General features: G+C 26.7%; 1 long non-coding RNA gene across 1 annotated transcript in view; it reads left to right on the top strand.

The window, feature by feature from the left end:
- Positions 1–25,565, top strand: part of LOC107436716 (uncharacterized) — a 486,858-nt gene that overhangs the window by 409,084 nt on the left and 52,209 nt on the right. The window contains exons 9-10 of the long non-coding RNA XR_001583141.3: positions 13,805–14,005; positions 16,076–16,252. This is a non-coding gene — a long non-coding RNA (uncharacterized lncRNA). The remainder of the gene's footprint in view (positions 1–13,804; positions 14,006–16,075; positions 16,253–25,565) is intronic.

Below are 25,565 nucleotides of genomic sequence, written 5' to 3'. Positions count from 1 at the left end.
AAAAAAATTATAAATGTTTAATCAAATTAACTTAATATTAAAACTATATTGTAACAATATTTTAGAAGCTCTAACTAAAATAATTTTTCATTATAATACATGGCTTTGAATGCATAGCAACCATTTTGAAACAAATGCATGATTAAAATTTAAAGACTAGATGAAATAGAGAATTTAAAGAATACTTCAGGGGTCTGTCTGGGTTTTTCTGGGTTACCTATTTTGTGAAAATTAAAAATTATATTAAAGAATCAACACAAATATAGTAAAAATATGGATTTATCGTTTCTTACGAGACACAAAAATAAAATTTCAAAAAAAAAGTATTTTGTGTGATTATTCTATCATTTTTCCTAAAGTTGAATTTGTAAAGGTACCATTAAACGGTAGTAAATTTGGCTTGGACAGACCCCTGTAATTATAACTATTAAAACAAAGTTTCAGTTAGCAAACCATAACTTTAATTTAAAATTGTGATTTCTTTTTTTTCTCTTGATTTTTAAAATGACAAAATAAATGAAGCAGGCTGTGTTTATAAATGTAGTCATTCATCAAAAAATAAATAAATATTTAATCTATGTATTTTTATATTAAAATATTCATTTTTAATTCTATATCAAAATGGATAAGTTAATGGTCTACCGAAAATTCTGGTTTTCAAACTTATAGTTCTTATTCCCGCACATTTAGTAAAAATGCGAAACTGAAAATTTAATACAACTGAATAAATGGTTTTTATGATATGCTCTAAGGTATCATGTTAAATTACCCAATTGTTAATCACACATTCCAAATTTTATCACATGTTCAAAATCATAATAATTGTTAATTTTACCAAAATTATTGCCAAAGTGCTTCAGTAAAAATTACCGAGCTTTAATGATTTTCCCTTAGAGCCAAACACAAGATTAATTTTAACACATTAATATTATACGAAAGGTGAGAAAAAATGGATTATATCTTAATATCTCTTACATGTGCCCTGTATTTGAAGGGTCCAATTGAAAAGAAGAAATTGCTTTAGAATATAATGTTATTTTTTTTCTACGAGACGTTTTATTTTTTAAATATTTTTTTAGAGAATAATATTTAATATAATGCGACCTAATTGTGTATAATCGTGTGATCTTTTAGGCTCAATAAACTCATTTCTATCTTACTACTTTAAAGGCTTCAAATATAAAATTGATATATTTTTTTTAAAGGATTGTGTATTCGTTTAAATTTATTGCATGCTACTTATTGTACCATTCTAACTAGACATTTTCATCTGTTGTCATTCATGAATAAAACAAGTTTTAAGCTTTAATATTTCTAAAGAACATTAATCCTGGTTTCTTTTTAAATGGCAGTAATTTAGTATTACCATTATTATTATTTGGATCTATTATCTTTTCTATTTCATAGAAAACGCTTAAAATTTATTGAATATTATTAATTATTAGAATTAATTGTTAGATTCGTATTAAAACAAATTAAAAGAATAATATACATAACATTGAATTGTTATGAATTGTGTAGTATCTTTGTTTCCTCCATTATTATAAATTAATGTAGTGATCTGCATAATCATCTTCATAATTGGCTTTTATTAAAAGAAATCGAAAATATTATTTTTATAGTCACATTTTGTACTCTTTTTTTTTCTTTTTTTTCCATTATCCTTTTTTATCATATTTGATAAATTATTTACAAATCCCTTTATAAATTAGTTTAATTTAAACTTCCTCTATATTTGTATATACTTCGTTTCCTATTATTTTAGAAAACTCATAAACTCATAAAATCACATTATAATATTAATTTATAATCAAGATCGGCAAAGTTTTTACTGGATAATCTTCATTTTCTTTCTCTGAAAAATATTAATATCAGAACTGATTCGAACTGCAATTGATAAATAAGTTTTTTATATTATATTGAATAGATTATTATTAATTGAAAATAAAAGTTTATTAAAGAGGTGAGATTCGTTTTGCCGTTATATGAGTTTTAACAATCCAGGATTACTAGAATTTAACATACCATGCATTTCAGATTGGTCGTTATGGGTGTTTCTTTTCTGAATGTTGGATTGTACTAAAGAGGAAATTACAACCCCGAATTGCAATTACCTCAAGGTACCACCTTAAACTCTTAGGGGTGTGATAGTTAACTCTTATTAGGAGTATCTTAGCGTACTGACTGACGTTGAACAATTGATTCCAAATTACTCTGCTGCGCAATCTATCACAAAAATATTTCGCCAAATTTTCTGCAAAACAACCCACATTTGCGCCCACTTGCAAAATGGAGTATCGTATAGTGAGTCGCTTTTGTTTTAATTTAAATTTCATTAGCAGTTGCTTACTGCAGCAATTAAAGTGCGAGTTTGTAATAATCTGCGCGTAGATCTGTCGCAAGACAGTGTTCCACTTCAATTCGACTGTTCTAAATTTGTTTCAGCAAAATCCCTCCTACAAAAATATTTCTACCAACTTTTTGAAGAATCTACTTGATTAGCAGTCCTCATCTGCAAGATGGAAGTTTCATTGCTGCCTCCTTTTTAATTTAAAATACCTATTTCCGAGGACATTATAAGGGAAGATGGAAGCCGTCATAGACCGCTCACTTCTACCCGTAGATCCGAACTTGTGTTCACTTGAACTCCACAAGTTTGATTTTACGGGTTGACGTGGGTAGGATTTTACACTTTTCCTGGAAGAACATATCTATCGTCTAGCTCATTTCTGTGGAACTCGTTTTAACATCGTATTTATTCTTCCTAAATAAAACATTTAGCTTTAATAGGATATCTCTGATTTATTAAGAAAAAAATATTTTTTGTGTGATTTTGTTCTTGGAATAGATCTATCTGGCAGAGGTAAATAAATTTGTGTTGCTTTCATTTTTATATGTGCATAGACTACTTACTGAAACCTTGCTTCGATTTAAGCCGCAGATTTGGTTTCAGTTAATAAATCTTTCAGGCTAATGTAAAGGTTTTCTCAGAAAAACTGGCTATAATTTAATCTGTTATTCATTCAAGTCGTATTAGTTTTACCGTTGAGTTTACCGAGTTACTATTACGGTTTAAAATTAAAAGCAATGAAATTATTCTATAATTTTGCTGAATTAGCTCAGTTGAGTTTTGCAACAACTATAAATATTTACTTTAACTGTTAAATTGTTAAAAAAAAATTTCTTAATGAAAAATGTTGTAAGTTTTTTTACAATTGTTTCAAAATTTTACATAAAAGTTTGTAGGCATTTTTAAACAATAATTTAACTTTTAACTTTTCCTTATTGCAATTACTGAAGTAAAATACATAAGTTTGTTTCTATTTTTTGTAAAAATTTAAATTGTGTTATTCCAATAATTTCAGCACTTCCTTACTAATTAAAATTTCTATTTTGCCTTCCATTTCTTCCCTTTCCTAGTGATTTTTAACGTCTTCTGTTTGTTTCTTTATTATTCTTTTTTTGGTTTTTGAGGCTGTTGTAGTTTTTAGCACCGTATAATTTTCGTTGGAGTACTTTGTGTCATTATTTTTTTGTCCTGAATTTGATGCATCATTGCCGTACCCGGCTTCTGGGCAATTAAGCATTTCATTCCATCATATCGCAAATCATACCTAAACAATCTGTGAATTGTTTATTTATCTTCACATTAACATTCCTTTAAAAAAAAACGAAGACGTATCTTTTAATTATTTTTCCCCTCTTTTTTAAAAAGTTATCAAAACGTTTCTTGAGATACTTAACATAGTGTTGGGTTTCTTTCAGCATAAATCTATTGTTCCCAGAGAGTAAATGAAGCATGAAAACACCTAAAAGAATGGTAGAGATTTGCAGTGATTAAAGATAGTTTAAAAATTGTCTCAATATAGTTTTGAAACGAGTTTCGTATGTATAAAATGTAATTAAATGTTTATATTATTTTGTTTGCCCTGACTTTTCAAAATTGATTTTATTTGTTTTAAAAAAAAGTTGAATTATTTTTCAAAACCAGTAATGTTTTTTTTTTTAATTAAGTTTTTCTTATTGTGTTAATAGTATAAGAATGAATATTGAATTGCGTAATTTAATTTGTATTTTTCTTGAATCAGTATTTTTTTTTAACACCAAATAAAAAATTCCTTTCGTGGTGTAAAGAAATAATATACTTTTAGAATAGAAGTTTAAAAAATATGGGCATTTATTAATGTATAATTACATGATTCACACAGAAGAAAATAATTATTTAACGCTTAGCACCACTTATCCTAATTATTTTTCATTAGACGTCATCCATACGAATTGAATTTATCATTTTATTAAATGATACATTTATTGAGTTCCATTTTTTTAGGTTTTAAATACCCCCCTCATCATCAGCATCAAATAATTAAAAAATTATCTAAAATAAATTATTTTAAAATTACTTGATTAATTAATCAAAGTTAATGTTTTAAATATTAAATATACGAAGCAAATTTTTTATAGAAATGAAGTTTGTGAGGAAAAAATAATCCTTTAATATTATTTTAAATGTGAATATTAAAATGAGCAAGTTAAAAATTTTTGAGTTGGGGCATTTTGATATTATTTCTAACATTTTAGCCGTTGCTAAAACAGTGTAATAGGATTATGCTTAATAGTATTTCGCAGCTAATGCAATTGTGTCTTGAAAATTAACTTATGTGTATAGAAGTAATAAATAACTAATAGATTTAATTGAACGCTAATAAATTTTAATATAATATTAAATAATTAATATTTAATATAATATTTTGTGCTCTGTATTTTTTAATTTATGTATATAGTTTAACTTATCATACATGTTTTTTTCTCTCAATACAATAAAGACTTTTTATTCTTACTGATTAAGTAGCTGAATGCCCGTTCTTCGTATGGAATGAAAAAGAAAAAGAAGGAAAAAAAGGGAACCAACAAATTGAAATTGATCAATACTATAACAAAATCAATTTATTATTATTTGTTGCCCTTCAAGATAGTTTTACATCATTAGCTTAAGTAAAATATGTTTTTAGAAGACATCCGATCAAAAGGGATTAACTATATTCAGCATTCTTTGACATAATGCTATTGCTCGAGGTCAATTCCTGATAGTCAAAAATTAGTTTGGCCTTACGGTAGGTCGTAAAACACCTAATTGCAGAGTACCTAAAGTAATTATCTTGGTATTAATATTAGAGTATTTAATGCCTGTTAAAACCACAGTCAACATAATACCAGTAGTACCTCTTACCAAAACTAATTCAGCATCACTTCAGTTAATATCAATATGGCGATTTTTCATGGTGCTACAAGACAAAAAAGTACCTTTTCTCTATTAATTTAGTTTTTCCGTACAAAACTTTTTTTTCTATTAAGTATCATTGGCGACAATATTAGCATGGCACTTTTTTTATGGTTCTCATGTACGAATGCTTTTCTACATTAATTTAGCATTTTAGTGCAAAACATTTTTTTATCAAATTTTATCCATTGCTAAAATTAATTATAAGTCTTGATAATAATTATTCGACTAACTGAAGACACTAATATTCGGTTCGGAGTAGCGAAATTGTATGAGGTTTGAGGTTCATACATATACATATAAAAAAAATTTTTAACATTATAAACATTTTACAAGCAATTTACTGCTATTCTTTTTGTTTTCTATTTTTTTTCATCTTTGCTATTTTTTCCTTCTCTTTCCCTGTGATCTATGAAATACATGATATTTTTCCTAGTTCAAAAATATTTCATAAGTTCACATTGACATCCATCTGCTAAGACCAATCGTGGCTGAAATTTTCATATCGTAATGATAATATCTGTCCATTAACCTATAAGTACATAAAATACATTTTTCTCTTCTTCATGAAAAAATATATTCCGTTCCACTAAAGTTTTTTTTTTTTTAATTAGATGGTTTTTTTTCTAAACTGAGTTTAACCCCCCCTAAATGGAAAATAACGCTTTTTTAACAGTGTTATCAGTTTGATACTGTTATAACCACTTATCTAACCGTTTATTAAAATATTGATTTGGAAATTTAAATTCGAATGTCATTGTTTTTCAAATATGATCCTTATTAATTTCAACTACGTCTTAAAAGTTTAATTCGTTAACAGTTAATGAAAAAGAGCAAAAAAAAAAAAAAAAATTTCTTTTACTCCTATTTTATGGAAATACTCTCTTTTTACCTCCTCAATTGGATCGTGATAAGTTTGATATTTTTTTTAAACTAGATTATGAGACTTGGATTTAGAACTAGTTTAATCCAGATTCATTTCGATTTTTTTTTCTGTTATCTTGAAATTCTGATATTTTATTTTTCTTTCTGAGTAATTCTGCTCAGAGTTTTTACCTGCTATTTCATCTTTTACATTTATTTCCAGCTTTTGTAACAACATAATAATAAAGATATTTAGATTTAAGAACAGAAATAATGTTATTTATTTGTTTTGGATAAATATAATCCTTAAAATATGGAGAATATCAACCTCCCTGGGCTCTATACTAAAATTAGGGAATAAAAGTTGGTTCGTATTAAAATTGACTCAACTCAAAAATATTCGCTTGATTTTTGTCTAGGTTACGAAGTTTATTATTATTATTATGAAAAAAAACTTATCCAGTGATTTGAACCTTAATTTAAACCTCTTTAAGTAATTTAATTGGTTTTAAGTTTTGCTGTTTGCTTTATTTTTTAAGGCATTTCCAGCTGTTTTATTTAAATAAATAAACAATATTAATACTTAAAGATATTTATTTTATTTTTCAAACAAACAGAGGTATTTTTTATTTTATTTATTTGTTTCGGAGAAATAAAACTATTTTTAAAATGATAGTTGTTGGTAGTGCATCACCCTCTTAAATTGCGAAATTAAAATATCGTAATTGACTCAGTTCAAAACAATTTCCTTCAATTTCTCAAAAAAGACGCCAAAAATCACATGAAATATATAGTTATTTACTTTTAAAAAAATTAGCAGAATTCGAAAAAGAATGAGACTGAAAATTATTTTTGCGTGCAATAAAATGCGCACTTTTTTTAAATGATCATAATCAGCACTATTTCCAAAAACAATAACAATGATTCGATAGAATTATCTCAACCAATTCGAAGTATAAAATTGTCTAATTAAACTAAAAAGTGGAAATAAGTTGTTTTCATAGAAATGCAATTCAAAGATTAATGTGTTTTTGTCTATAACTGTATAATTTGTACTGAACTTCAATATTCCAAATAGATTAATTCAGTAATTTCAATGTTTAGAAATTTATCATTTTGGAATAAAGTACTTTAAGCTATTTTTTCATATTATATAAAAATAAAGAAAGATTTCTTAAGTCATGTTTGTGAATCTTCTGCTTCAAGTAAACATTTATTCGGAAAATCAATAACCGAAGAAGGTTAATAACATACAAAATGTTTTAACAACATACATTCTTAAGTCATTTATTATGGCTTGAATTAAGTAACGGGATCAGAAAATCTTTTTTAAAAAAAGTAGTTTCTTTGAAAATTCGATAGATATAACAAATGTAAGCTTGCAAACACTTTCTTATTAGCATATTTGTATTTTTAATGACTTTTAAAGTTTTTGAAATGAATTAGAAAGCATAATAGTTAATAACATATAAAATTTTAAAAACATACAATCTTCGTTATTAATTTAATATGATTTTTGAATTAAGTAACGAGATTAAAAAGAAATTTTTTAAAAAAATAGTTTCTCTGAAAACTCGATAGGTGGTCGTGTAAGCACTTTTTTATTAGAATATTAATGTTTTTTTGGCCGACTTATAAAGTTTTTAAAATAAATTAGCAAATATATTTGTATTGTAAAGAAAAAAAGAAGTTGTTATTAATGCAATGTTTAAATTAATCTTTGTAAAATAAAAAAGCATGCTAAAGAGTTAATTAAACCTTTGTTTCTTATTTATATATCTTTTAGAGATCATTAAATATTTTTACGTTTAACTTAAAAAGAATCTTATTTCTAATATGTGTATTAAAAAAATTTTGATTTTCATATAAATTTTTTTTTTTTAAATAATTTTTTGCACTATTTTTTTTTTTTTTTAAAGTACTAAAAATTTTAGAATTTCTTTTGATTTCTTTATTTTTATCGATAATGGAAAATACAATGAAAACCCTTCTTATCTTTACTCAGCGATTAGCTAACAGTAAAAAAAATAATACACAGAGAATTACATAAATTTAATATCCACGATTTCTTATATATATATTTTAAGTCTACCTCCCACTTTAAAGAATGGTTGTTTGAAGTCAGCTTCAAAAACTAATATTTAACATCGACTTGCACACACAAATAATGGTAATAAATAAATGCACAATTCTTTCGCCTAGAAAGAAAAAAAGAAGAATAGCGTGGATGGGGCCGTTAACTGCTGTAACGGCACGTCTCGTCAATTCAAAAGTCTTATGCGTGTGCTCAGGTGAACAAACATCTTTGCGCCTTCTTTCATCTTCAAAACAAAAGGAAAGTAATTACCTGTCTTAGGAAATGACGAGGAAATCAATAAGTTGCTCTCTGCACTTTAAAACGGTTGAGCGCTAATTACGTCAGGTAAAATGCGGAATTTTAAAGTCGACGCCTTCTCATTTCATTTTCACTTTGATCTAAAGTGTTGAAATGACATTTCAAAATTGAATATTGGTTTGCTCTTCTTAAAAAATTGACTGTTTTTTTAATATACTGAATTTAAGTACTTACATTGTTCTGATTTTGTATATTAGCTGCAAAGAAACACTTGTTGCTTCTGTCAATTAAGAGACAGCAGCTTTACGATAATATCAATCATTCGATGGTTTAATTTCAAAAATTATAAATCATTAGTGCAGATTATTTTTGAAATACTGATTCAGAAACGTACTTTTCCAGAATGTCTTTTTTTCTAACGAATGAGGATATGGTTCCAATTGTTTTTATTCAATATGTATCTAACATTTAAAGGGAAGGAGTTTTTAATATTTTTTTAATATTACAAATTAAAAGGAGGGAGTTTTTAGCGCATTTTTAATATTACGTGTAGGGAAAAAGTATTTATTTAATCGATGTCACATCAATATAACTTATCTAATTTTTTTAAAAATTCACAAACTTTAGTAAATACAAATTGTATAAGATTGCATCAAAGTACTCGAAGTAATCATGCCTAAATGTTACTTTATACGATAGCTAAAATAAACTTTAATTATGTTTAGATATTAATATTGCAGCAAAATCATTACTTATATTAAATTAAGCAAGTATTTTACAAAAAAATTATTTTAGTGCTTATGACATAAGAAAGTTATTGTAATGAGCTTTAAAGCTTAGTGTTTAAATTGGAACGAATATTGTAGTTAATTTATTGCTTTAAATCCATATAGGACTTTTATTTTCTATAATGTATATTTATAACTTCTTTTCTCCCCCCCCAAATTTAGTCAAGCATTGGGAACCTAATATCCACCGTATGGTTACTGCTGCGATAATTGCTCTTGCCAATCTGGGGAACTTTCCGTTTAGTTAGCATCAAACGCTAATCATTACTCGATTATTTTGTATTTCAATTTATTTTGAGGAAATAATTTATTTTTGATGGAAACTAATTGCTTATTGTGTTTCTTTTGTCTCTGTTTTACCGAAAATGAGAAGCAACTCCTTTTTACCGATTATATTTTCGAAGAACTTTTTTAAATAAATTTTAAATTTCTTTTATTTTTATTCTTTTTAAATTTTAAAAAAAAATAACGAATTTAATTGCTAACTGTTAAATATAAAGCCAAAATAATTATATGTATATATAATTAAATAGTTTTATAGCAACTTACATAATTTATGCTTTGCTTTTATCTAATTCTTGTGAAATAATAAAAATTAAACGACATGTACTCGATCGCTTTACCTGTCAAAAGGCACAGTACGAAATTTCGGATCAAATTACGCTAAAAAGGGCCGGCACTCAGATTCATGTACTTTTTACCCGAAAATATTTCGGAATACATAAATCTAATAAACTATAGTTTTTATATTAATAATTACCATAAAATCACTGCATTACTCTTATTAAATAAATATTACTGTAAAAATTTCGGTATAATATTTTATAGTAAACATCGATTTTATGGATGATGCACCCAAAGTGCCGGTACTTTAAACCATAATTTGATTCGGAATTTTTTACAGTGTTGTCATTGATAATTCTAATTAATTATTAAAAATTATAAATTGGTTGCATATTTGGGAGCACTATGAAAATAAACGAAGAATGCAAAATTGTATAAGCTTTCATATTCCATGTTTTATAAATTTGTTTAAAAAAATCCGGTACTCATCTTGGTATTGCCACCTTTTTTTTTCATATTAAATAAGTGTTTCATAAATTTTTTAAAATTCCGATACACAAATAAATGTTTTATAAATTCGTTTAAAAAAATCCGGTACTCATCTGGGTATTGCCATCTATTTTTTTAAATTAAATAAGTGTTTTTTAAATTTTTCAAAATTCCGATACGCAAATAGATGTTTTATAAATTTGTTGAAAATTTCGGTACTCTTCTTGGTATTGCCACCTTTTTTTTAAATTAAATAAGTGTTCTATAAATTTTTAAAAATTCCCATACACAAATAAATGTTTTATAAATTTGTTAAAAAATCCGGTACTCATAGTGGTATTGCCATCCTTTTTCAATTTAACATAGTGAAAGGCCATGGGTTATGCTTTTATCCTAACCATCGGAGACACGGCAGAAAAAAAAAATGACCAATAGCAGCAAGGATGAGATTTTATCCTAAAAAATACATTTTTTCATGCCTCACCAATTAAGCAGAAGGAGGAAGAATAGTAATATATGTATATAAAAAAAAGAGGGAAAAAAAGCTATGGCCGGTCCAGTTAGAAGTGGTAAAGCCAACGTGATGCATGATTGGATTATAAGTGGTTCCGCGTGGTTAACCAGAAATAAAAGTTTAAACATTCATCGGACGTTGAAAGGTAACTGTCCGTTCGCATTAGTTAAATTAGCGTGTTTTAAAGGGGAAATATCTGCCAATCACGAATTTCTGCTAGTTAAATGTTTCGTGTCTAATAAAATTCAATTATTCACCGATAACGCGATTATCGCGCTGCGTGTTGATAGGCTGATTTTATTAACGGTCTTTAGAATTCAATTTTTATTATTCGAATTTACGAAAGATTATTGCATTTTTATTAGTTCCCAGACAGCGCGGAATGTTTTAGATGTAACTGAAGATTTATATGTTTACTTATTCAACGCAATTATTTTGTATCAATAATATTTCTTTTAACTTATGTTATTTTTTTCTGGTTACAATGTTATGTAATGTTTTTATTAAATTAAAAAATGCTAGTAATACTGTTACTAAATTAGAAAAAGACAACACATGAAAAGCGTAAAGTGTCAAATTAATAAATTGAAATAACGAGTTTTTTTTTATTGCTTTAATAAAATAAAAAGCTACAAAATTCTTAATTCCTTGATCTATACCAACTTATTGTCTGAAAGAGATATTTTTTGTTATGCTAAATATAACTTTATATGTCAGTCTTTAATTTTATTAGTAGAACTTTAAATTCAATTTTATAAAATATTACTAATTTTCAATAACGGATGTGTATTTTGATTTCTCTTATTTTTAACACACATGTTAGTTTACTCAAAAACCGTTTAAATTGATTTTTTTTTTTAAAGAAAATTTTAAACCAAAAAATTTGTTTGCTCAGGAAATATTACGCTCTGAGATTTTTTCGCACCCCTGGTTAACAAAACGATACGAAGAAGTATCTTATTAACTATTTGGGAAATGTAATGTTTTTCTCCAAAACCATTCTCCTAAACAATTCAGCATAACGTTCATTATATTACCCCAAGCCCTTTATTATCAATAGTTTCCAATAGTTTTTTCGTTTCAATCCAGGGCATGTACTTTAACACTTTAATCGAATTTCAATGCGGTTTTAAAGTAACTAAGTCTTATGACTTATTTTTTATGCATATTAGATAAATATATTTCTCATCAAAATGAAATAAAAGCTTAATTATCATTCCTTTCATGTACGTTTATTTATAATCAAGGCAATTTTCAATTATCTTCCATTGTTTGTGGTGTTAAGATTTTTTATTAATTAAACTAAAGCTTATTTAACTCAGAAGTTAAATTTGTTTAAGTAGAAAAATTTAAAAGTATTGTTGGAAAAAAACACACCATTTAAATGGTGTTTTTTCCCCCCAATTAGTTATTTAGTCACCCAGTTTAGAGTCTGGACTTGTGCACTGCTTGTTGATATTTTATATATATTATTAGCAAAAATGTTTCGAAAATAAATTCTTAATTTTTCTTTTACCGTACAGTATCATAATCCAAAAAGGTGTTTTTGTGTGATCATTTCGAAAACACCCTTTGACACTTTGGGAATAAGCTATCGATCGAGGCGTGGCGATTTTTCGGCTGTTGCCTAAAATTATAATTGCATTTTGGAACGGGTAATTTTCTTTCGTTTTTCTTTTTTTTTTTTTACTCTCTCGCTCTGTCCACATTCCTTAAAGATTATGATTTCCGCATTGATGATTAATTGTCATCTTAATTTGAAATACTTAGGCTATTAAAAACTAATCGAAAATTATACTTATTTGTTGAAGAATTTTTTGTGTTCGTTGCCAACTCATTGATTATGAAAATTAAAAAATTTGTTTTCGTTCCAATTTATACTGATGCTTACTTTACTTGTGACTTACTGATACTTTTTTTAAAAAAAAACTTTCTTTGCATGTTGAATAATATAAAATCAAATACAATCTTTTTCGTGAAGTTTTGTTTAGAGCACACACTGATTTTCAGTAACCATGTATTTATAATCAGTAACTATCCTGTTTTTAAAAACACCATTTAAAATAAGAAATATTTTTAGAAATATATTACTGTTGCAAATGGTTTTGTCCTAGAATTGTTTGCAAACTGTTTAAACATTATTTTTCTGTTTAAATTGAAAAGAAAAATTTTACTTTTCTATTTAAAAATAATTTTTTTTTCACTTTACTAAAATAAATTATTTTAAATTAGTTTAATTGAATATCATATTTTTTCACTATTCACTTTTCCCCTTAGACTAAGTGTAGTGGGAAGAAATTGCATGGCATGTAATTTAAAAAAAAGTAATAATTGAATTAAATTTAGATCATTAAGAAGAAGTTATGAAAGATATGCCACTTGTGAAAACTAATCTTAAGGCAGGGTTGGGATTTTATAAGAAGAAACATTTGATTTATTGTAAAACAGGAAAAATTTTAAGAAGCAACAAATGTAAGAAACTGCACAAAATATAAGAAACAGGACAAAATTGGAAAAAAAACTCAAAATGCCCATTAAAATTAATTATTATAATTATAAATAAGTATTATAATTATAAATAAATATTATTCATTCAATACATTCCATACAAATAATTTGACCCATAATCGTAATAATTAAAGCTTAAGAAGGGAGGCGTATCAAATTTGATGACCTTATACATGAGATTATAATTATGGTGATTAAATTATTTAACTCTTTTAAAACTCACGATTTGTCTTTTATTTAAGTATGCATTATTAATAAACAAACAGTGAAAGCCATTTTCCTATTCATAAGAAAATTTTGTGCAATTTCGGTGGTCAGTTCTGAAAATGATTATGATACTAATGTAATTTTATTATCAGATTATTATTATCTACTATTATTTGTCTAGTCATGTATAATTCCCACTGGCCGTCTTTAATTTCATTCCTTAATAAATAATATTTTATCTGTTCTATTTTTAGCTCTGCTATAACATTGCTTCTATTTTCTGCTGAGATAATAAGTTATGGTATGTTTTCGATGTGAGGTAGTAGGTTGTATAGTTTAGAACTACACCTTTAATGGGCGAACTATACAGCTTGCTAACTTTCCTCGATACATGCCGATTGCATCTTATGAAGACTCGGGAACTGAAGAAAAATTAGAGCTGTCTTTAGAAAAAAGTAAGAAATAAAAGAACTGTCTATTCTTTTCTTTTTTAAATACATGTTGTCTGTTTGTATTTGCGCTTCGTCTTTGAACAATGCTGCATCAACAAAATTTTCTCGTTGCTGTAAGTACACGTCTGTAAGTTTAGAGTTGTCATAATTTTTGTTTTGTTTTACACCTTTAATGCGCGAACCATAAAGCTTGCTAACTTTACTCGATAAAAGCTGATTGCATCTTATGAAGACTCAGGAACCAATGAAGAATAAGAGTTGTCATAAGAAGGAAATAAAAGGCCTGTCTATTTTTTTTAATGCATGTTATCTATTTATGATAGTGCTTTGTCTCTTTAAAATGTTGCATCAACAGAATTTGCTCGTTGCTGTAAACACACGTGTGTCAGTTTAGAGTTGGCATAACTTTTTGTTTTACACCTTTAATGGGCGAACTATACAGCTTGCTAACTTTCAATGATGCATGCCGATTGTATCGTATGAAGACTCGGGAACCAAAAAAGGATTAGAGCTGTCTTGAGAAAAACGAAGAAATAAATAAGAGGTTTATCTTTTTTTTTTCAACGCATGTTGTCTATTTGTGCTAGTACTTCGTCTCTTAACAATGCTGCATCAACGGAATTTGCTCGTTGCTGTAAGTACACAGAGAAGTCATTTTTTTGTTTTGTTTTACATCTTTAATGGGCGAACTATACAGCTTACTAACTTTCCTCGATGCATGCCTGTTGTATCTTATGAAGACTCGGGATTCAAAGCAGGATAAGCTGTCTTGAGGAGAAAAAAGAAAAGAAAGGCTTGTCTATTATTTTTTTTCCTTTTTTTTTACTGTATTTGTCTATTAGTGTTTGTGCTTCATCTTTTGACAATGCTGCATCTACAGAATTTGCTGTAAGCACACGTGTGTTAGAGTAGTCATAACTTTTTGCTTTAGATTTAACTTAGGTTTGTCAAGAATTTATGCTTTAATACATACTGTGGCTGGGCATACTTTTATTAGTTATGCATTCAAAAACTATTTTTAAACATATTTAGCCGAAGATTTCTTTGAAATAAGATCTAATTTAATTTCAAAGTGGTTTAGATTTTTGAGGCCCATATATTTGCATGTCAATAATTCATCTATATATTTTTATTTATATACAGTTTAAAATATAGAAATTAATTCGTTACGAGGATATAATTTACGTTTTCTGTACACGTTTACAATACACTTGTTGACTTAACTTAAAAATTATTCTTTAATAAACATTGCTGTTGTCATAATTTAATGTCAAAATAACAGTTTAAATAGCATTTTTAACTACAAAATGGGGCGTCACGATAGTTAAAAGGAAAAAATTTTATTAAATGTTTGTTAATGAGATAAACTAATATTTTTTAGTTATTTCTGCATCAATTTTATTTAACAAAGTCAGCCTTCAGTGCCACTATCATTTTCTGAAAACTCAAAACTTTATGTATGTACAGCAATATTAAAATTTAACTGTAAACTTTGCGAGGAAAATTTTTTTTTTCATTTTCATTACATTTTAAGAGACAATATTCGATCATATGTAATGAAAGATATGATATAGTTTTTGCCGAAGTCAGTAAGTATTAAAGAAAATGTAAATTTAAATTTAAGACTTTATTTACACCAATGCCATTACACTAAAGCCTTTTACATCAATCCTACATATTTATTCTATTAAATTTATTTATTCTATTCAATTTGTTCAAATAATTGTTACTTAAAAAGAGAAGTATCTTAAATTTTCATGTACGTAAAGTACTGGGGGAAATTACTGTAAAATAAATTAAGTATTTTTGACTAAATATTATAGTATTTATGTTCACAAAATATTGTTATAAATTTTATCTGAAATAGCTGCAAGGAATTTTTCAATATGTATTGAAATGTCAGCTAAGTTTGTACGTGTGACTAGTGAAATTTAATTTTATATTTAGAGTAATTAAAAATAAATTAATTTTTAGAATAATTATTCTAAAATTAGATTTAAAATTTATTCTAGTTATAGATTTAAAAAATATTCTATTTTTAGATTAAGTATTTTTTTTTCTTTTATTCTGTAGCTTAACATTCTTTAAAACTACAGTTTGTTTGTGTTTCCTCACTTTGAATGGATATTTGAACTTTAAGACTCCAGGCCCAAAAACTATAACATTTGTGTAAAAGATTGTTAACTGCAAATAAAAGGTCTAGAGCCATAAGAAGTCAGAGAAGATAATTGAACTGGTGGAGTTGAAAAGGTGAAGTCCTGTAAATATAATTTTCTTGTTTTAACACTCTGTCCTCCAATATAATCAAAAAGTTTTATTTGTTTATTTATTTTTTACTAAAATAGTTGCTTAAAAGCTTATTGTATCATGTGTGAACCTTACTTGCTTGTTACTTCTAACTATTTACAAAACATTTATATTTGAATTGCCCATATGCAAAACCTCCTAGTTGATTTTTTTTTAAAGTTATCAATGCAGTACCACGTCTAAAGTATATTATGATAGACAAAACTATCTTGTTTGTGCAAACACTTGTGCTACTCGTTTTGCAAGTTCACAAAAGAACAGTTCCAGGATTTTTGTCTTTTTTCTCCTGGTTTTGAATGGTAGGAATTGCATCTTATTTTCATCACTGATGCTCTTTAAAGTTTAAGTGCTACTATTACTTACACTGATTTTAGGTCATTGCTCGGTATTTCCTACAGTGAAATTTTTTCTAATCTGAATTGTGTAAAATTCTTTACCATCTCTCGGTAAAAAATATTCTGACTACTGAAGAAAAAAGAATGAATGTAATAATATTAAATAAAAATTAATACAAAGTGTGGCAAACTTTAAGTGCCGAGTTGCTTTTAAACCTAATTTTTTTATTAGAAAAGTAATATTTTATTTGATTTCGAAATTCTGAGAAGGAAATAAATTTTAACTGTTATCTCTGTTTCAAGCGAAATGCTTACTTTTGTCACTTGCTGAAAATATGGAGTTCTCCACTCCATTGAGAGGCAAATTGGAATTGAAAAACCAGGGCTGCACGCTTGTTTCCTTTTTTTTTCCTTTATTTTTGTAGGGGTGAAAAAATTCCGAGAAAGCTTGCAGAAAAGTTACATTTTCACGAAATACTGTGTAACTGTTAAACATGGTGCTTAATTCTGTTACTTTTTGTTTCATATTAAATATCCCAGTTGAAAGATACCTTTATTTTTTAAAAAAAATGGATGTGACCAGAGGACTAAATTAGCTTATTAAGAATTAACCAGACGCAAGCCGATTCTAATTTCAGCAATTTTTATGTTAATTATTAAAAACTAGTTTTTTTTGTTTTTCAAAGTACATCAAAGACTACAAAAATTACAAACAAACAAAAAATCATCCAAGTAAAAAACTTATTTTGATATTAGATCCTTAAATGTAATTAACAACTATAAGAAGTTAAAGAATAAGTTTCACCGCAAAAAATATATTTGATTGAAATTTAGATTAACTAGTGAAGGAAGGTTTAAGTGAGGATGAATGTTTAATTTAAAAAAAAATTAACTATAAAATAAATTATTTTTTTAAAGATACTTAAGTATCTCGTGTAAAAACTACCTTAATTTAATAATTCGCGAGTAAATAGGAGGAATACTTTTAACTTATTAATCTGTATTATTTTGCTTTTTATTAGCAAAAAGTAATCCACCTGCAGAAAGTGGTTTTCTGTTAGTATTTCAAACTACTAGAAATGAATTTATGGTGAAAAAATATTCTTCCGGATGAGGTTTCTGATGATAGCGTATTTGTTTTTGATAGTTGTTAAATAGTTCTGAAACCGTTGACTCAATTTCATTGGTCAATGATTAAGACTAGATTTCTGATTCGTAAATAAACAAAACAAATGAAAGCATCGTTCACGGGATAAAATTCTTTATATTCACGTATCGAAAAGTATTTCGTAGGAACTCTTTCGAAAGAACAAACTCACCAAATCTCAATACATAATGAACTTAATAAAAAACGAATTCTAAAAAAACTATATTGTTTGCAAATTATTAAACAGTAGCGGTTGCCATAGCAACGCATACAACGACAACGCGTTCGTAATGTTTGCTCCCGAGCAAATGAGATTTTTTATAGTAAACAAAATTACATCAACAAATTGTTATTCTAGCATTGAATTAATAATTTATTTTGTGATCTGAAGCCAAAAAGAAAAAAAAAATTTATAATATGTTTGAAAATTCTTGTTTCTTTATCGTTCCGAGTTCATCTTTTCTTTAAACCGTGAAATCGGCCACTTACTACTTTCACTAGCTCAGACGCTGTAATTGTCCTCAAATAGTGTGCGTTTCTAGAAGTATCGGTTAATGATCTTTTAACTGCATATGATTTCATACATTTCCTTTCTTTCATTATCGCTGTTGGAAGAAAAAAAATTTCAGTATGTCTGGAGAATTTCTCTTAATGATGAATTACAAGGACATTATGCTTGTCTGAAAAACTTATTTGTTGTAAAGTTATTTATTTCTTATTGCCGAAGAGGAATAATGAATTACCAGGTATTATCTTTCTTTTATTAATGATGTTTTTTTCTTGTAAAAAAATGCCTGGAAATATTGCTTTTGGAAAAATTCGAGACTAATTCTGAAAGTTCGTTTATGGAATCGTCGTTACACTGTAAGAAATTCCGGATCAAATTACGGTAAAATGTACTGGCACACTAAGTACAGAATTTTGTAAAAGCCATTTTGCCGTAAAATTTTAAACCGTTTAACAGTAATATTTATTTAATTTCAGTTATTTTAATTTTACAGTAAATATTACTGTAAAAATGACTGTATATGATTATTTGTCTCGTAAAACTTTACCATGAAAAATAATTTTATTGTAAAAAATACTGGCAGCCTAAATGCCCATTCAGTAATTTGATTCGGAATTTTATGCAGTGTATTTATTTTAACAATGGTCAAAAGTTTTTTTGTAATCATAAGGTATAGGCATTTTGAAAATTTAAAAACTCGATTTTTTTTTGTTATTATTTTTATTTTTTGTCAGCTTGAAAAAAGTTAAATTAACAGTAAGGGACCCAAACTTTCTGTCGTTCCTCTGCCTAAAATAATGGAAGTATATTTTAAAGTTTGCGCCCTCCTCCCCCATTTGAGAGACAAAAGTCCAAAATCCGTCAAAAGGAAAGGATATGTTTATTTATAGAAAACTACTTTTGTGTGCGTTGAATACTTTAGTATCCTAAAATGGGGTATGCACAAACGCTTAGCATATTCAAGGTTAGTATACTTCGATTCATTGAATTTGCATCTCAATACGTAAAAAATTAAAATTTAATAAAGATGTTCTTTTTTTTATTTTACGTACTTGATTTAAAAATGTTTTTTACTGCGTGTATTACTCTTTTTGTTGTCTTCTTGATATTTATGTAAATACCCATGTTTCAGTCGGGTGATGCAATAATTTATCATCTTAAAAGTCCCTGCTTATGTTATCGATGTAAATCGGAAAAGTAGTGTTGAAGTTTCATCGCAAGCTATCGGGGGGGGAACGATTTCCGGGTATCGACCCAATGAGCCATCATTTTCAAGAAGAATCTTCTTTAACCCATCCATGCCAGGTGCTCTTCCCCTTCCTTCCTCAAGAAGATCGACTTGGAAGTGGGGGGTGAGGGGAGGATGGAGAAGCGTTAGATGGCAGACGATTTTCACTCCTTTTTGCTTTTGTTCCTTCAGTCGAGTACCCCTACGGCGTTCTCTCACGACCTAAAAGGTTCTGTTTGGCCGGAAGGTTCCTCGCTCCCCATCAGTTTTCGGTAGCATTATCTTTTGGCTTTTTTTACATCGACGAGAGCGCGTGTCTCCAGATGAAATTGGTTTAAATTGTTTTCAAATAAAAAATTGATTTTGGCTAATCGATGCGTTGTTGCGAAGATAGAAAGGAAAATGCGTGATTGTAAGAGGATAAATATTGCTGTTACCTGGCTTCTTGGGATGGTATCTTTTCACCCTTTTGTTCATTCAACATCGGCGGGAACAATGAAGTGTAGTTTTACATTTTGCTCTTCAATTGCTTTTAAGTAACAAAAGAGATTTTCACCATTCTACATTAATTTTATCAGATTTTTGGGTTATTTGCAGTCTCCTCCCCCCCCCCTCTCTCTCTTCATTGAAGTTTGGTCAAAAGGCGTTAAATCTTTTTTTTTTTTTTTTTTCCCTCAGATTTGGTTTTGATGCATTTGCATTTTGAATTACATTAAATTCATTCTTCCAAATGGAACAAATGGTTTTTGTAGGAAAATATATTAAAAGAGATTATTTGCAACATTAACCTTAAAAGAGAAGATTGTGATTTATTGGTTAAGTTCATAATATAATTATGAATAATATATAGTATAGCAACCATAAACATTTAATTAATCACTAATTGTACTGAATTGAATGTATAAACGCGTGATTTCTGCTCGATCATTTTTTTTACTTCTGTTACCTGTTACCTTAGTATAAAATTAAACTCTAACAACAAAAAAAAGCTAATAATCAAAATAATTTTACAAGATATCTAAAAAACTCTTTAAAATGATCTTAATATATTTCATATAATAATATTCATGTTAGATTCTTTTCTCTATTAATAAAGCACTCCACGTTTCCTTTTCATATTTAACGTCTCTTTTATATTCTGATGAAATATTGCCTTCAGTTTCTATAAGCAAACGGTTTCTATTATTCTGTGTTTTTGTTTCAAATAAAAGCTTTTATATTCAGAAACACAGTTTCATCTAACAGGATCGATTTATCAACATTTACAGTTTGATCCTTTTAATGAAAATGAGTGGCACACAACACAATGATATTCGAACAGCTCATTTCTTTTTTTGATGGAAATATATTAGCTTTAAGACTCTTTTCATTATCATGATGACTCACTTTTGGGCAATTTTTGTTTGTCAGTTTTATTTTCTGCAGTGATTCATGCTTAAAAATTTTTATTTTTGAGAACATTAAAATTGCTTGTCTGACCAACTAGAGCATGCACTAATCGATAAAATAAATAAAGTTGATATATGTAGTCTTTTAATTTGATTTAAGATTATATATAATTATAGTCTTTAAAATTTAATTTTCTTTTAATTAAAGTTGATAGTCTTTTAATTTAAGAATAATAAGTACGTTAGCCATTTATAAAAAACTTAATCAATGTGCCGAAAGCTAAATTCTTTTTCCCTTCTAAAAAAGAAGTTATTTTAATATAGTATACTGAATATTATTTAAGTTCAAAGAAGTTCTCAAGTGTATTAATAAACAAACGTTTAAATCTTGTTACCCCCTTTTTTGAAACCAAATCTATTTAGGTGTATGAATTTCTTTAGAGAGTCACATTCGTCCCTGAGCAGTAAATGATGAATTATAAGTATAAATTCAAAATATACTGTAAGTAATAATTATTAAAGAATTAATGTTTTCCTATAAATGTGGACTTAGGTATTGTGGAATAGTTAAAAGTAAATTAATATTAATTAACTATGGAAAAGAATTATTACAAGTAATGTTTTTACCGGTTACAGAAAAATAAAGTGTTTAGAATTACTTTAAAATTTTTAGTTATGTTTTATTACTTACAAAGAAAAAAACTATAAGATATTTTAATGTATTGAAAGCAAGGTTAGGATGTTAATGAAATGCATTTTTTTCCGTATGGGGTTATTATTCAAAATTCATTTGCTGATTTTTTTCATCAATACTTTTTTTTTTTAATTTTTGTTTACAAATTTTGAATTATATTTTTCATTTTCAGATGATTTTGATTGTGAATTATTTTTTTTTAATAAATTATTGTAAATTTTGCATTGAATCTTAGTTGAATTTTTATTTAGATGTTACATATTTTTGATTCGTAAGGTGTTTTTGAACAGAAGATATATTTTAATATTTTATGAATATCAAAAAATGTAGGATAATGCAATGCAATTCTGGTATATAAATTATAACTAAATCCTTCATCTTTACTAGGCATTAGTTGCAGTTATTTTTTTATTTCTTATGAAAAGTCTTAATACTATTTACGATTCATAAGTTTGTTTGTTTTTTAAAAAAACGATCACATGAAACTTGACATTTTTTGGCCATTAACATCTCATATCTTATAAAAGCGAATATAAGAAATTATTTCATTGGGATGAAACAAAATGAAGGTATGAAGGCTTAGAAAGCAAATAATTTAGTGTAAGCTTTGATTAAACAATGATAATCAGATAGATACAAAAATTACAGTACTTAAAATATTGGTTGTAGAAAGTTAAATAATATTTTTAGAATTTTATTCTGTAATATAAATTTGAAAAATATATAGGTTATTTACTATAATCAAAACTCTACTCGAGCTATAAACTACACTCAAAAATACAGTTTTTTTTTTATTATTTTGTTTGGTCTTTTTTCCCAACCATTTTTTGTTTGGTTTGTTAGAATATTCATGAAAACTTGCAAAGATAAACTTATGTTAATTTACGATGTAAAAATAAGTGGGAAAAAAACTGTTTATCACCCTTAAATATATTAAACAATATTTTTATGATGCTTTAGAGGAGAAGTAATATATTTTTTATTAGAAAATTTTTACTAGTTTAAAAACGATTTAAAATAATCGAGAAGATTTATTATTATTCCTGTATTATTATATTATTATAATAACAATTTTTTTGTAATTTAAATGTGATATGCATATTGGCATTTACTTTCTTTTTGACTATCTTTTTTTCTTAAAGATTTTAATAATCAGAAAAGTTCAATATGGAGTAAATATCTTAAAATCGTTTGCTTAACGTAACCTATATTTTAAACAAGGAAATCCTCTTTAAATGGGGAGCGTCTAAAATTTAATGTGTAATTTGTAGATTTTATAATAAATTTTATGAAGTTGTAATTTTGGAAGCAGTTAGTTTTAGTTTAATTGACTAATAAGAAAACCACAGGCTGAGTGAAAAATGAAAAAAAAATCGAAAATCGTGCATTTCAATTAAAGGAAAAAATAGTTAGATAATAATTTAGTACTCATGATATATAAATTAGAATTCTAAATGCAATTTCAAACTTCCCAATATCAATTTTTTGAATAGCGTTTAATTTCTTAATATTGCACAAGCAGATATCTCCAACATTACAAATGTGAACTGGTAAGCTATAAAAAAAAAGTCTATAGATTTCCGAGAAAAATGTTTTAAGAAATGAAATAAAGAATATTTGTTTTTATCGCTGAATAATACCCTTTTATCACAAAATAAATTCCTTTTTCATCCCCATTATTGAATTTTTTCCATTTTGCCTGAAAACCTATTCTAGACTACAGCATGAAATGAAATTCGAAATAAACATATTTTAGGCATTTCGCTTTGATTTCTTTTTAAAAAATTCATAAAAGAGTTCTAGATTTTATTTTGTAACCTTTTTAGAAAATGAAATAAAAATATTTAAATTTTAGAAATTTCTTAAAACTCTTTAAACAGTTTTAAACTAACTTTAATAACTTTGATATCTTTAGTTACAAGGGTGCTAATATGTACTAATCTGGTTTAATCTTTTAAATACAGGAAACTTAATATTCTATAAGTATATAATTTATCGTTTTTTTACAATATTTTCATTATTTATTTTAATTTAAATATAAGGAAATAGGAAACTGTAAACTTATTCTATGATATGTAACTTTGATGATTTAATACCACGCATTTTTTTTTCTCAAGCAGGTAGTTATTGAGCTAAACTAAACAACTAAATAAAATTCCTTGGTTTAAAGAACTTAGTTAATTTATTGTTTGTAGAAATCATTTATAAAAAAAAATTCTCCTTTCTGTTTCTCTAAATTCAATACTTGCATTATCGAATAATTAGAAACATAATATTGGAAAAGGTGGCATTTATAACAACCACTTATTAAGAAACACAAACTGCAAACTATTCATTAAGAAATTTAATGATAATATGTGCTTCATTCATCGAGATTATGCATTGGCTGCTTAGATAGATTAGGTTTCAATTTAGAACTTCTATTTTTTTGTGAAATACATCTGCAATATGTATTTTCTTTGCATAAAATTGGTTCAAATTAGACTGTCCTAAGATACAACAAGTTATTGTACGTTGGATAATCTGCAGTTTCTACTTTAAGTGGCTGACAGATTTTTATATCAAATTTTTTTGTTTTTGAAAAAAAAAATACCATATTACAGAGGAAAACGTATGTGTATTGAAAGTTGGATTTTAGATTGTAAATATGATAATTATTGAAGCTAACAATAACGATTAAAAAGGCCTCAAAATACAGTACACTCCCCTACTGTTCATTGTTTTATGCTCTGTACTTTTTTTCTTTCTCTTTTTCATTATTTGGATTCAAGCGTATAATTTTAAAGGATTTGGTAAAATCTGAATTACACATTTCACTTGAATTAACAACCCAAGTCCCTCTTACAACCAACCTGATATTTCTTACTCTCTCAAAAAAAAAAATAAATAAATAAAAAGCTAGACAAAGCAACTATAACTGAAGCATTCTGTGATCAGACAAGAAAATTCTAGTTGTCCGAAAAAAAGTTATACAGTTCTATCCCATTTCTTATTTTTAGGGAGGGGGATGGAATGATTGAAGTTGAATAGGGGGTGAGGAGAAATAGGCGAAGAGTAACGGATGTTCAACCTTCCTACATCATGTTCTGAGGCTTTATAATGAAAGGGTTTTCGAAAATGGAAAGAACGAAAAAAAAAATTTTTTTCTTGGAGGAAAATCGTTTGCTTGTTCTGAAGAGTTTATCTATTTCTTTTTTCAGATATTTCACATTTCGATTGCTTCTGAATTTTGATGCCAATTTTTGTAGCCATTTTGTATTTTATACCATCAACAACTGCGTAGTTTTGATACAATGTTGACCAGATAAAAATAATTACGACCAATATTGGAAGCAATTACTAAAAACAGATATTTATGGATTTGAAGTGTCAGGGGGGAAAAAACCGTATCTAAATTTTATTACTATGCAATGTATTGAACATTTCAGTTTTTTTTATTGATATCTAGGATGTGAGTTATGTTTCAGTTTGCCTTATATATTTTTTAAAAAAAACTTTCCTGCATAAAAACTTTCAATTGAAATTTATTTTAATAAAATATTATTATTTCATTTTTTTAAAATAAAAAATAACCATAAAGTTTATTGCTAGATAATTTTATTTAATATTTCTAATTCTTAACATTTAAGTCCGTATATAAATGGGCTAAAAAAAATTATATTGCTCAACATACCAGGAGATTTAAGTATTTGATCGAAAATTCTCATTTGGCTTCCAAAAGAAATTTTAACAAAAATCTCTATTATCGGTATGGAAGCGAGAAAAGAAAATCGATCATATTTGATAATAGTACCTCAAAAAAACATGCATTTGATGATGATGCCTAACACTATTTTAAAAAAAAATAAAGCTCTGCATTTACTCATTCAATGTTTACTCGTGAAAAATAAACAATGAACAAACAATCTATAATAATTTTATCAAGGCAAGGCTAGTTCGTGTTCTTTATTTATGAT

Source organism: Parasteatoda tepidariorum, chromosome 3 (assembly GCF_043381705.1).
Source record: "Parasteatoda tepidariorum isolate YZ-2023 chromosome 3, CAS_Ptep_4.0, whole genome shotgun sequence".
Lineage (NCBI taxonomy): Eukaryota > Metazoa > Arthropoda > Arachnida > Araneae > Theridiidae > Parasteatoda > Parasteatoda tepidariorum.
Note: the sequence above shows the minus strand (reverse complement) of the source record. Positions and strands in the feature narration are given on the sequence as shown.